This window comes from Elephantulus edwardii, unplaced genomic scaffold (assembly GCF_000299155.1).
Source record: "Elephantulus edwardii isolate Elephantulus edwardi_28Jun2011 unplaced genomic scaffold, EleEdw1.0 scaffold00045, whole genome shotgun sequence".
Taxonomy (NCBI): Eukaryota; Metazoa; Chordata; class Mammalia; order Macroscelidea; family Macroscelididae; genus Elephantulus; species Elephantulus edwardii.
The window spans coordinates 17,472,998-17,486,089 of record NW_006399795.1 but is presented as its reverse complement, the minus strand read 5'-3'; the positions used below and the strand labels follow the sequence as shown (position 1 = coordinate 17,486,089).

At 45.7% G+C, this 13,092-nt stretch overlaps 2 pseudogenes; both read right to left on the bottom strand.

Moving 5' to 3' along the window:
- Positions 1–1,064: 1,064 nt before the first annotated feature.
- On the bottom strand, positions 1,065–1,550 carry LOC102860204 (annotated as a pseudogene).
- Positions 1,551–5,494: 3,944 nt separating this feature from the next.
- Positions 5,495–8,026, bottom strand: LOC102859800 (annotated as a pseudogene).
- Between the last annotated feature and the right edge of the window lie 5,066 nt (positions 8,027–13,092).

Genomic DNA, 13,092 nt, shown 5'->3' with positions numbered 1-13,092 from the left:
GTCAGTTGGCCAAGTGGTTGTTCTCCAGATTTCTTGGCACAACTTGGTGAGTACATCCAGGGCAACATCTGTTATCTGATATGTGATTAGGTATTAATATCACGACAAGAGTTGAGAATGAAGGCTGCATAGTGGAGTGGACTTGGGGGGAGGGATTGTATAACAGTGAAAGAAATTTTCTTTTACTTTTCAAAGAGAAGAGTGAATTGGGTGGGGAGAGGTGGATAGGGAGAAAAATGCAACAGTGAATGAATGGAAACCCAAAGTCTCTATAAACGTTCATTAAATTTAAAAAATAAATTAAAAAATCCAACTATTGCAAGGCCTATTTAATATCGTAAATGCATTACAAAAGGCCCAAATATAATGAAGAAACACATCGCCTATTAAACATGACAATGATCTTTCAGCATGTGCCTGTTGTATGGAATGGGGATTCAATCAGCTTCGCTACGGGGTGGGGGTTAAACACAGGGGTCTCATCACAGCCCTTATCCTTACACACTCTAGTTGTGAACTGAATGTTTTTCATGCTTTGAACAGATCGCGCCTGATTTTGAAAACCATACCTCTGTTTGTACAGTCTACAGCATTAGTGGCCATTCAAAGAATACACCATTGATTAAATCCCTTGATTAAAGGCTCAATCAAGTAATAGGGCCCCAAACAAAATGGTTAGTTATGTGTGTGAGCTACTTGTACTGACTTCTCTTAGTTGATTCTCTCATGACTATTACAAGTTGGTTCTTAGCAAATAGACTTTTCAAAGGCAATGTTACCTCATTCAAGTTTTGATCCAGAAGTTCAACAATCGTCACCAAATCCACAGTCTTACTGGCAAAGCTAGTATACAAAGTCTCTAAGTCAATATGCTCAACGTTAAGAGCAATGCCTATTCCAAGTTAGCTTTGACTGGAGTTTTACATGTTCAATTCAGGATTTGAAATCTCTAGGTTTTCAGTCCTCCAAACTGTCTGATGGCACTGTGTTTTAAAAAGACTTTAGACTTCTGTTTCGCCCTCTATTTTCTTCCCACAGAAACTTTTCTCAAGTGTCTAAGATTCCTAGCAGGGAATTGTCTTGGAGGTAGCCACTTCTTCAGAACAGTCCAACCCCCCCCCGTCAGGCCTCTATCAGGCATCAACTTCCAGGCACTCAGTTCATTTTGGGCTTGCTTTAGTTTGTCTTTAGTCTGTTCCAGTTCACCTTTCATTTTTAGGAAAAACAACTTGATCGCTGTGTCTGCCTTTGTTGATCTCAGTTGGGCGGCACTCGTTGCTGGACTTGCTTGATTACTGGATTTGAGTTGTCCACTCTTTCATCTCATTCCTTGGTGGCTAGTCTCCTTACAAGGATGTTTTCCCTGTGTGCAGTCTTTCCTTTGCGGCTTGAGTTTTTCCTCAGACTCCCTTAAGCCAGTTACATCATTAGAGTTAAGCTTGCACACAGGCTTCATACTGCTTCCATCTTAGAATGAACTCATCTGGAGCCATAACTTTGAAGTCTGTTTCACTCAAACCTTTTTTGGGAAGAGGTTCTTCACTGGTCATCTTAAATCTCTGCACACAGACCGCTGCTGATCACACAGGCCGAGGTTGCACCAGCACTGATGGCAGAACAAGAATTGATGCCCTTGAACTGTGGTGTTGGAGAAGGGCACTGAACATCCCAAGGATGGCCAAGAGAACGATCAGATATGTTTTGGAGAAAAGGCAGCCAGAGTGCTCTTTGGAGGCAAAGATAAGAAGAGTATTGAATATACCATGGACTGCTAGGAGAACAAACAGGTTTGTCCTGGAGAGGGTGAAACTAGGCTGCTCCTTGGAGTCAAGGATTCTGAAGCTTCGTCTGACATACTTTGGGCATGTTGCAAGGAGGGACTGGTCCTTGGAGAGGGACATCATGTTTGGGAGAGTGAAGGGACAGCGCAGGAGAGGAAGACCCTCGATGAGATGGATCGATTCAGTGATTGGGGTGGCAGGAGTAGGTGTGTTGGAGACGGTGAGGTTGGCACAGGATAGAGCAGGGTTTAGGGCTCTTGTACATAGAGTCTCTATGAGTCACAAGTGACTCGACGGCATAACAACTCACATACTTCAGGGTATGTGTTTCTTGGAAAAGGACATCATACTTGAGAAGCTAGAGAAACAGAGGAAGACCCTCAGCTAGATGTATAGATACAGTGACTGCTGCAATGGCCTCGAGTGTGCCGAGATTGTGAGGATGACACAGGATAGGACAGGTTTCGGGTCTGTTGTTCATGGGGTTGCTATGGGTTGTACTTGACACAATGTCACCTAACAACACCTTGAGGCCAGAAGAACAAGATGCTGCCTGGCTACTACTGTTGTCCATTCTGAAACAGATCATAGTAGAGATCCTTGATACAGTGGGAGAAAAATGTAGTAGGTATAAAGTTCAAAGTCATAAAAAGGCCAAGCTTACTAGTCTGATAAAACCCGGAAACCCAGAGGCTATAGCACTTAGACACCCTTCAAGCCTGAAACGGAACTGACTCCTGTTTATCAACTTTCAGCCAAACAATAGACAGGCCTATAAGGTGAACAGTCATCCCAGGGAGATAGGCCTTCCTTAACAGTCACATGAGACCGACAGGGCAGCAATTGTCTGGGGAGAAAGCTCAGGAGACAGGAAAGGGCAGGAAAGAGGGATACATGGAAATGGCAAGTGTAAGAATGGAAATGCTAAGTTTAAGAGGAAAGCTAGAATGGTGTTGTTACACTGTGTAGGTGACGATCATCACAAAACAACTTGTATGAACTGCTGAATGGAAAAGCGATTTCCTCTGTAAATGGCCACCCAGATCAAAACAAAAAGTTTAAAAAACAACCCCAAAAAAACAAGAAAAGAAAGCAATGTCTAAGGTCTAAACAGGTGGCATTAAATTGTGGGCATCTCTGCCTGTACAGACAAATGTGTGCCCACGTACCGGCCCGCGTGTGTGCACGTCCACACGCACCTGTGCCGTGTTCATGTGTGTGCCTGTGCGCGTTTGTGTGTTGCCACTCATTCATTTATTTATTCAACAACAGACACTGTAGAGCCCATCACAGGCCAGATACTACATGAAGCGAAAGGCTTTGTGTTTACTAAATACCTGTGTCTTTTCTCATCACTTCTCACAAATGTGTTAGCCTGGGGCTTTACTTGGTGGGGGCTGAGTGCTTTTGCGACTGAGAAGTTCTTTACCAAGTTCTAGTCATGGAACTGATTCTGCTGGAGTGCTGTGTCCGCATTCAGAGTTGGGGTTGTAGGACTCTGAACCCGCATAGTTTTGTGTGCAGCTGCGCACAGCCTGACCTCAGGAGGAAGGGCTGACAAGCGCTCAGCAAAGGTGAACTCTCAGTCTTGAGGAGAGGCAAGTACATGCCCAGATTATTTCCTCTGAGGTCATCAGTTACTATATGTGTATGAATAAAAACAAAAGGAAGAAAACAAATGTTGCAGAGGAAAAGCCCTGGGCCTAATGGCCATCATCATTCCAAACGGTCTGGTGGCTGTTAGGAGCACAACTCTTCTATCTTCTGTCAAACTGTCCCTCCCATCTAACTTTGCCCCAGGATTTCCCTATCCCTGCTACTCCCTGCCACATGTTCAGCTCAGGGATACCCCTCAACGCCCAGGGGCTTCCACTCACAAGGGCTCTGGGGACATGGAGCTCTGGCTCCAGGACAGAGCTGGTTGGTCTGTGTGAGCGCCACTCAGCTTGGAGGCAGGATCTTGAATGGAGGCAGTCCTACAAACTGCCCCAACTCGCTTCTGTCCCCAACCCAGAATGATAAACATCTCTGCAAGCCCAACAAGGAAATAAAATAACACAGTGCATGGCAATACTTTATCTTTTCTTTTTCACAAGAAACCGGGAACACACACCTCCTGGTAGCATAAAGTATAACAAATCAAGCTGCTAAGTGGCCTCCACTTCCTAAACAACAGGCCTCTGGAAACTCTATGAACTTTGATAAATGTCGATAGTTATAGAAAGGCTTCAGGTCTTTTGGTCATAGGGTCGTTATGAGTCATGCACAGTATCAACAACAATTAACAACAACAACCAGTGAAAGGTCAGATGTTCAAATCCATCAGTTCAAAAGAGAGAGATGAGCAGTCCCTTCCTGACGGAAGGTCACTTTAGTTGGGATCAGTTCAATGGTGACTTTATAGAATCAGACAACAATATTGTTGTAGGGGGGAAGGATGGGCACTCTCCTCCCGTGCGATTAACTGCCTCTGAAACTCCGCCAGAGGGTCAGCTACGGGTTGGTTCCCACTCTATGGTGGTGGTTGTTGTTGTTGTTGTCATGTGCCGTCGAGTCGCTTGCGACTCATAGCGACCCTATGTACAACAGCCCTAAACTCTGCTCTGTCCTGTGCCAATCGCACTGTCTCTGACACTCCCATCCTGATTATCCCAGTTACTGAATCAATCCACCTCATAGAGGGTCTTCCCCTCCTGCGCTGTCCCTCCACCCTCCCAAGCATGATGGTACACAACAATAACAACAACAAGAAGAAGGGGGAAATGCAGGGAGCACTGGTGGCCCAGTGGCAATAAGCTGCACTGCAATTCCCAAGGCACATGGTTCAAGGCCACCGGCTCTTCCATGGGAGAAGGATGGACAGTCTCCTCCCATGCCATTAACTGCCTCTGAAAACCTGCTGTAGGGTCAGCTGTGGGTTGGTTCTGACTCTATACAACAACAACAACAACAGGGAGAAATGCAGGTAGAGATGCCCTAAGCATCACCTGATCTGCTCAGCTGGCCGTCTTGCCTGGTGGCCTCGCCTGCTCACTTGGCCTGGCCGCCGTCTCATCTGTTCAGGGGTTCTCTTGTGTGGCAGCAGGAGCTTCAACTCACACCAGGGGTGGGAGGCTGAGGCTGAGCCATCACTGGGACTCACGCTCACAGCTTAAACACCCGATTCCCCTCTAGACTGTGCAGATGCAAATGGTCACTTTGCTGGCCTCCAGCCACAGCTGGGAAAGGAGTTCCCAGGAGAATAACAAGGTTAACACACACCCTGAGGGTGATGCTTCCTGCTGCCTGACAGCTCCCTGAGGCCAAGGGCTCAGCCAATCAATCCTTACCACTCACCCCAAGTGAGTGAGATGCTGGCGTGAATGTGGAGCGGCTGTGGAAAGCACAGCCTCAAAGGACATCGGACCAACAAGTTCCAGACACAGGGCTCCCATCTGCCTGAGAACACGTGGAGGTGACAGCCATGCATCTCTGCTGTTGGCTGAGAATTATCACTAAGAAGAAAACGTGGGGGTCTCCTTGCTTTCCAAAAAAAGCTTCTGATGCATTTCCAACCCCTTGCTAAGCACTGATGCATTCAGATGAACCGGGGTCCAGAGATGAGGTGTTGGAGGAATAGAGGAATAGACCATGGGGTCACTGGGCATCGCTGGCAGGAGTGGACTCAGATCTCACTGCACCTTTGCCCACGTTGTCACTTCCTGCCTAGATTCTCAGGACATGTGCTGAACGTTCATCAGCACCCGCACCAGCTCCTCTTTAGGCAAAGAGCTGATTGTGCTGGACCTCTGGGCAGGCGCCGGCCCTGGGAAACACTGCCACGTCCTCAAGGGCACTTCCTGCTTGCAAGGTACCGCTGATGTTGACGGGCAGGGAAGGGAAAGGTAGGAAAAGTTCACACGTTTCTTCATCTGCATCCCAACTACTAGGAAAGAAAAGGGACACAGCTTCCAGCATGGGGACAAGCGAGGCGGCTTAGAGGGGCCCAGAAGCCTATGCCAGGACGAGGGACAAGGGGCTGGGACTGGGAAGGGAGGAGATGTGTGCATCCATGTCGGGGGGACCAGGGATGACAGTAATATTTAGCACGCAGCATCAACAGGAAACATGGGGAGCCTGGACATACTGAGCATGAGGTAAGGAGCGAGTGGTAGAGGGCAAGGGTCTAGAAGAAGCCATAAAGTTGTTCCTATGAGGCAATGGTTAAAGACGCCCCAAATGTCCCACTTTTTGGAACTGCTGTGCCAGCTCTAACATCAATGACTCTTCCCTCTCAGACCCTTCCATCCCCCGCCCATCTTCCGAGCCCATAATTTGACCCAGTTTCTCACAAAACTCGTAAGCCCTCAAGGAAACAGCTCACACAGTGTGGAGGCTGGCAAGTCCCAAGTCACCGGGTCAGGCGTCAAGTTGGAAGCTTCTCCAGACTCCTATGATTGGCTGAAGAGCTCGGAGCAGCAGGTCGGACAGCAGGCTGCTGACTCATGAAGTTCTATGGAAGCTGGCAAATCAGGCAGATGATAAGGTGCTGGATCAAGTCCCAAGAACAGAGGTCAGATGACGGTGAACCAGATTCAGGATGGAGAGCGAGAGCGAGGACGCTACCACAACATTCACGGATGCTGGAGACTGGCCACACCCTGACGGAAATGCTCTTTACTTGAGGATGAGAAGGGTGATGATGAGAATAAGAAGTGACTTGAGTAACACGCTCTAGCAAGACAGTGACTCAAAATAACATCCCATCCTAATCCTCTTAATGTAAAATGGACAATTGAACTCTTAAACGGGACCATAACCACAGGCAGAGGGGCATACACAACTTTCAAACCACTAAAAATCATGACCCCATCAAGTTAATCCTCACGTGTTCCATACAACTTTTCCATAAAGTTATTGGTAGGTGCTGTCAAGTCACTTGTGACTCATGGAGATCCTACGTACAACAGCTGAACCCTGGTCTATCCTGTGCCAACCTTATTCTCTCTGATACACGTACCCCCATTATCCCAGTCACTGAATCAATCCAGCTCATTGAGGGTCTTCCTCTCTTGTGCTGTCCCTCCACCCTTACAACATGCCCAAAGTATGTCACACAAAGCTTCAGAATCCTTGACTCCAAGGAGCAGTCTGGCTTCACACTCTCCAGGACAAACCTGTTTGTTCTTCTAGCGGTCTGTGGTATATTCAACACTCTTCTACAGCACCAGAGCTCAAAGGCATCAATTCTTGTTCTATCATCCCTAGTCATTGTCCAGCATTCTGTTTTTTGTTTTTTTTCAGTCTGGGTTTTTTGTTTAATGTCATGCATCACAGTAAATAAAAAAATGTCTTTTAAACAAACTGGGGAGGAGGGTGGAGAGAACGGTGCGGCAATGAAGGAGTGAAAGCCCAGAATCCCTGCGAATGTTCATTGAAACCAACAAAATCCAATAATTAAAAAAAAAAGAGGAAAAAAAATGTCTTTTAAAAAAAATAAAAATAAAAAAATGTCTTCTTTTTTTTTCCTTTTTCCCTCTTACCTCTGGTGGTCCACTAAAAGAATATGCATAGAGAATGGGCTGAATCATGATTAGAGATTGAGTCAAATCTTGACGCATAAAATGGTGACGGTAATAAGAACTCTCATCTGGACTATTGTTAAATACTTGCAAGAAAGGCGATCTTCTTAAATGAAACATAAACTGTGGATAAAGGGAGAATGTTTCTGAAAATCTGAAGGAACTTGGATCATCTTTGTGATACTCTCCAAATTTCTGACACAGTCGAATAAGTTGTCTATCTAGCCATCTGAGGACATCTGGTCCTTCCTCTGTTTCTGCTCTGTATGTTGCCAGGCGGGCCATAAGAATAGCAGCTGCCTCCTGGTCAAAAGACGCAGCAATGTTCTGGATTTGAGTTTGAGCATCAGCCCAGTTCCTAGCAATAGTGGTCACTCGGATACGTCTCTGTCCACTTGAATGCTGATACTGAGTCACAAACTGGATTGCACCACGCCCTCCCTGAGGAATTGGAGCATTATGCTGATTGACAACTTCAAAATACACAGCTAATGTTGTGGTGGGACTGAGTCCACAGATCTTCCATTGACATGTGCCACCTGTTCCTATCTCATTTTCTGACACACAGGGTCCTTTAGAATTGAGAGATACACAGGGTCCAATAGCTCCTGAAATCTTTATTTCCCTTGAGGTCTATATGTCTTCTTTCCTAAGAAAATTTGTTATGTTACTGTTATGTGCCATCGAGTCATTTGCGACATTGTCCAGCATTCTGATGCATAGCAAGTAATTGTGAAAATCATGGCCTGGATTAGATGCACCTTAGTCTGCAGACTAAGGCTGTTGCTCTTCAGTACTCTGGAGAAGTCTCTGACAGTAGACTTTCCCAATAAAATTTGTCTTTTTTTATTTCTTGGCTGCTGGTATCAAGAGTGTTACTGGTTGTGGAGCCAAGCAAACTAAAGCTGTTAACAATCTCAATCTCTTTACCATCTATCATGATGCTGCCAATAGGCCCAGTGGTGAGAATCTTTTTTTCCTTGATGTTGAGCTTCAATTTATATTGAAGGCTGCAGTCCTTGACCTTCTGCAGCAAGGGCTTCTGTACCAAAAAGAAATAGCTGACATGGAAGAATTTCATGAAACAGGGTATAAGCAAGAGACTGTGGTGATGAAGGAAAAAGTTCAAGCTGCTATGAAGGAATTGGCAAAAAAACAAGGCCCCAGGAATTGACAGCATATCAATTGATGTATTTCAACAAACAGATACTGCTCTGAATGCTCTCACCAATTTGTGCCAAGAAATCTGGAGGACAACCGCCTGGCCAACTGACTAGAAGAGATCTGTATTTGTTTCAATTCCAAAGAAAGGTGACCCAACAGAGAGTGAAAATTATCGAACAATATCATTAATATCACATGAAAGCAAGATTCTTCTGAAAATTATCCAAAAATGACTGGATCATTTGTGAAAAACAATGTATTCAAACTTTGTAAATAAATCAGAATAAAATTTAAAAAATAAATTTTTTTTAAAAAAGAGTATAAGGAAACCTAAAGAAATCTTAAAAAACCCCCAATTGACTGGAGAAGCACACCAACAGAACTGCCAGATGTGCAATCTGGGTTAAGAAGAGGCTGTGGTACTAGGGATATTATAGTTAATGTTAAGTGTATCTTGGCTGAAAACAGAAAGTATCAGAGGAATGTCTGTGTTTAGATTACACAAAAGCATTTGACGGTGTGGATCACAACAAACTGTGGCTAATTCTGAGAAGAATGGGAATTCCAGAACACTTGATCATGCTTATATGAAACCTATACTTGGACCAGGAGGCAGTCGTCAGAACAGAGCAAGGAAACACTACATGGTTTGAAATCATGAAGGGTGTACGCCAGGGAGAGGTCCTATCTTTTCAATCTATATGCGGAACAGATCATCCAGGATATTGGACTCTATGAGAAGGCATGTGGCATCAGGATTGGAGGAAGACTCATCAACAACCTGCATTATGCAGATGACACAACGTTGTAACTCATAGAGGCCCTAACTGCAACAGCTCTGAACCCTGCCCTATCCTGTGCTAGTCTCTCCGACTCTTGTCTGAACCACCTACCCCCGTTACCCTAGGTACTTTGTTAATCCATATCCGTATTAAAAGCAGGCTTCCCAATCTACTGGTGGGCCACAGTGCCTTATTGTATGGTCCCACCCAATCACTGTGGGGTAGTAACAAAGAGCATGGCTAGAAAGGCCCATATTAAGTAGTTTGCTGGACTGGTCAGACTGACTCTCCCAAGAGTCCAGGCTGACTGGGTCATTTTTTAGGTTTGACTTCTCATTGCAACCTTGCTGCCAGTCCAGCCCATCCCAGCTTCCAAGGTGTGAGAACATCAAGCTCTCTCCTGCCTCCGGGACCCAGTACCTGGATCTCACTGGCGAGTCTTTTGCTGGGAATGCTCTTCCTTAGTCAGGAGTAGTGATGGCTCTGGCCAAATAGAGCCCCCAGTGCCCAAAAGAGGCTGCCCATGATCGACTTCGAGGCCCCAGCAGTCCCACACAAGTTCTTCCTGTCTCAAGCCTTGTCTCAGATGCTCCTTTGGGATCCCTATGGTCTTGCTCCCTGCAAAAGCCCTAGAACCTAAAACATGCCTGTTGTTGTGAGCTGTCGAGTCAGAACCGACCCATAGCTGACTCTATAATGGGTTTTCAGAGGCAGTAAATTGCACCATAGTTTTCCCAATTATTTGATATGCATCAGAAAGCTGGACAATGACTAGAGACGATAGAATGTGAATGAATGCCTTTGAACTGTGGTGTTAGAAAAGAGTATTGAATATATCATGGACTGCTAGGAGAACAAACAGGTTCATCCTGGAGAGGGTGAAACTAGGCTGCTCCTTGGAGTCAAGGATTCTGAAGCTTCGTCTGACATACTTTGGGTTGCAAAGAGGCATCAATCCTTGGAGAGGGACATCATGTTTGGGAGAATGGAGGGACGGTGCAGGAGAGGAAGACCCTCAGAGAGATGATTGATTCAGTGACTAGGGTAATGGGGGCAGGTTTCTTTGAGACAGTAGGGTTGGCTCTGAATAGAGCAGATTTCAGGGCTATTGTTCATAGGGTCGCTATGTGTCGCAAGTGACTTGACGGCACATAACAACAACAACAACAACAACAAAGCTCACTAGAGGAAATTACCCATCCTCTCATGGAGCAGCTGGTGGATTCGACTCTTGTCCCAAAATAGGGGCTTGTAAATAATTTTCCTCTGAAAAACATCAGGCTGTTTACAGACATGCTCTATCACAGCGCAGGAAGAGGTCACAACGGTTTGCCCCACAGCTTTCAAGAGTAGAAGGAAGGGGAGCTCTGGTGGCCTAGTGGCAAGAAGCTGCACTGCAATCCCAGAGGTGCACGGTTCGAATCCACCAGATGTTCTGCCGAGGAAGGAGGGACAATCTCCTCCTGTACCAGTCAGATCTGATTTGACGGTACACGCACACACACAAATAATAAAATAAAAATAAAAATAAAAAAAAAGAGTAGAAGGAGCCCCTGCTCATTCGCTATGGAGACCTTGCTTCCAAACCCAGAGTAGAGCAACAGAGAAGAGCCCCCCATCTATACATAGGCTGCCTGCGGAGCTTCAGGAACCCACAGAGTCACCTCCCTAGTCAACGACCCCCAAAACAGCTTCCTCTGTCCCTACACAGACCTCCAGGCAGGGTGAGCTCGAGCACTGGTGTTTTAATAGTGCAAAATAATATCTTATCATTTCCCTGGGGCACTGCTTCTAGCAGCCTGAAACTGCAGACTGGGGAGCAGGGCCTGCTTGGGTTGAGAACTGCCTGCGTTACCTGTGAGGCACCGTCTGCTCACTGATACCAGATTCTAGATGAATCTTAACCTCAGTCACTGAACTTTTTCAGGCTCAAAAGGCTTTTAAAACAATATCCCTTCAATACTCACCCACCCAGGGCTGACACACATGCTCAGTGTTCATCTGATTGAGGAATTATTACACACTGCAAGTGGAACCCTCATCAGTTCCTACCAACCAGTCCTTAATTAAAGCACATCACAACCTTAGGTGCTCAAACCTCGGCCCAATATACAAATGAACTCAGGTCACTGTTTGCACGTTCCTGAGCTGCAGTTCCACGGTCTTGTAACGAAACTTCATTCCCATCAGGCTGGGGTAACTCAGCTCCCCCTGCAGCTTTTCTTACACGGGCCAAGAGGCCAAAGAAAGAGGCCAAAAGCCCTGCAAAACGGATCTGGCCAGGGAACGCATCCAGGAATGAGTTCCATCTCCCCGGAGGATTCGATTTTTAAGAGCTGCCACTAAGAAAAGTGATACTTGTGGACTCTTTCCGCAGATAATAAGCAATTTTATTTTCATCCAAAGAAATGTTCTCATTTCTACTGTCCAGCCAAAGCTGAACTACACACATGGCCACTGCCTGGCTCGGCCAGGGAGCTGATGCCGCCAGTGTGGGCTCAGGGGTGAGGCCGGCCTGTTCCTCATTAAATGCTCAGCAACACGGTACGTGAAAAGAGACGAATCCTCCAGTGGAGAAGTAAAGTTGGAGATCTTGGTTGTCAACAGGCAGAGCTGTATGCGTATGTTTGTACATGTATGTGTGTATATGTGCACACACACACACACATATACACTCACACAACTTTCAATTCTTGGTTTCCTGAAAGTGGCTTGGAAGGACTAACTTTGCAGCTGTGACCACACTGAGAGTCTGGACAGTGGCTTCTTAGGACAGTGGTTGCTCAACAAGGAACCAGGCTCCACGGAGAAAAGGCTGGAACATGTTACGGTACTGAATACAGACGTGCTTAGAAAGTAACAGAACTCTGTTAGCCCCCGAGACCAGCTTTAAGGGGCTCCCACTGGCCAAATCTGGGGCAATTTAAGTGACAGATTGCGATATAATAGCACTTGCTGACTCTATATTGATATAAAAGAAACCAATTGAAAAGGAAAATAATGGGATAGTTACAGCATCTCAAATGTTTCTCTATATGTTTCTTATTTGTTGTTGATGTTATAGCAATCTTATGAATAACCAACCAGTCTGAACCCTGTCCTATCCTGGGCCATGCTCACAATCTCTGACACACTCAAGCCCATTGCTGCAGTCACTGTGTCAGTCGGCCCGGTTGAGGGTCTCCCTCTCTTTTGCCACTTTTCCAGCTTTTTGAGTATGATATTCCTATCCAACATGCCCAAAGTATGTGAGATGGAATTTTGTCATCTTTGCCTCCAAGGAGCCCTCTGGCTGCACCCTCTCCAAGACACACCTGTTTGTTCTTTTGGCAGCCCATGGGATAGTCAGTACTCTTTTCTAACATCACAATTTAAGGCATCAATTCTTCTTTTGTTATCCTTATTCATTGTCCAGCTCTCAGCTGCATAGCAAGTGACTGAAAAGATCATGGCCTGAATCAGGCACACCTTAGTCCTCAAACTGACATCATTATTCCTCAATAATTTGGAGAGATCCCTGACTACAGACTTTCCCATTACACTACATCTCCTGATCTCCTGACTGCTGGTACCAAGTGTATTGCTTGTGGATTCAAGTAAGATAAAGTCATTAACGGTCTCAATCCTTTCTCCATCCATCATGATGTTGCCTAGTGGTCTAGTGGCAATTGGTATCATCAAGTCTAATAGACTCATATCAATCTTACGAACAACTGATCTGATCTTGTCCTATCCTGCACCATCCTCAAGACCTCTGATATGCTCCAGTCCATGAGTACAGACTCTATGTCAATCCATCTTTTT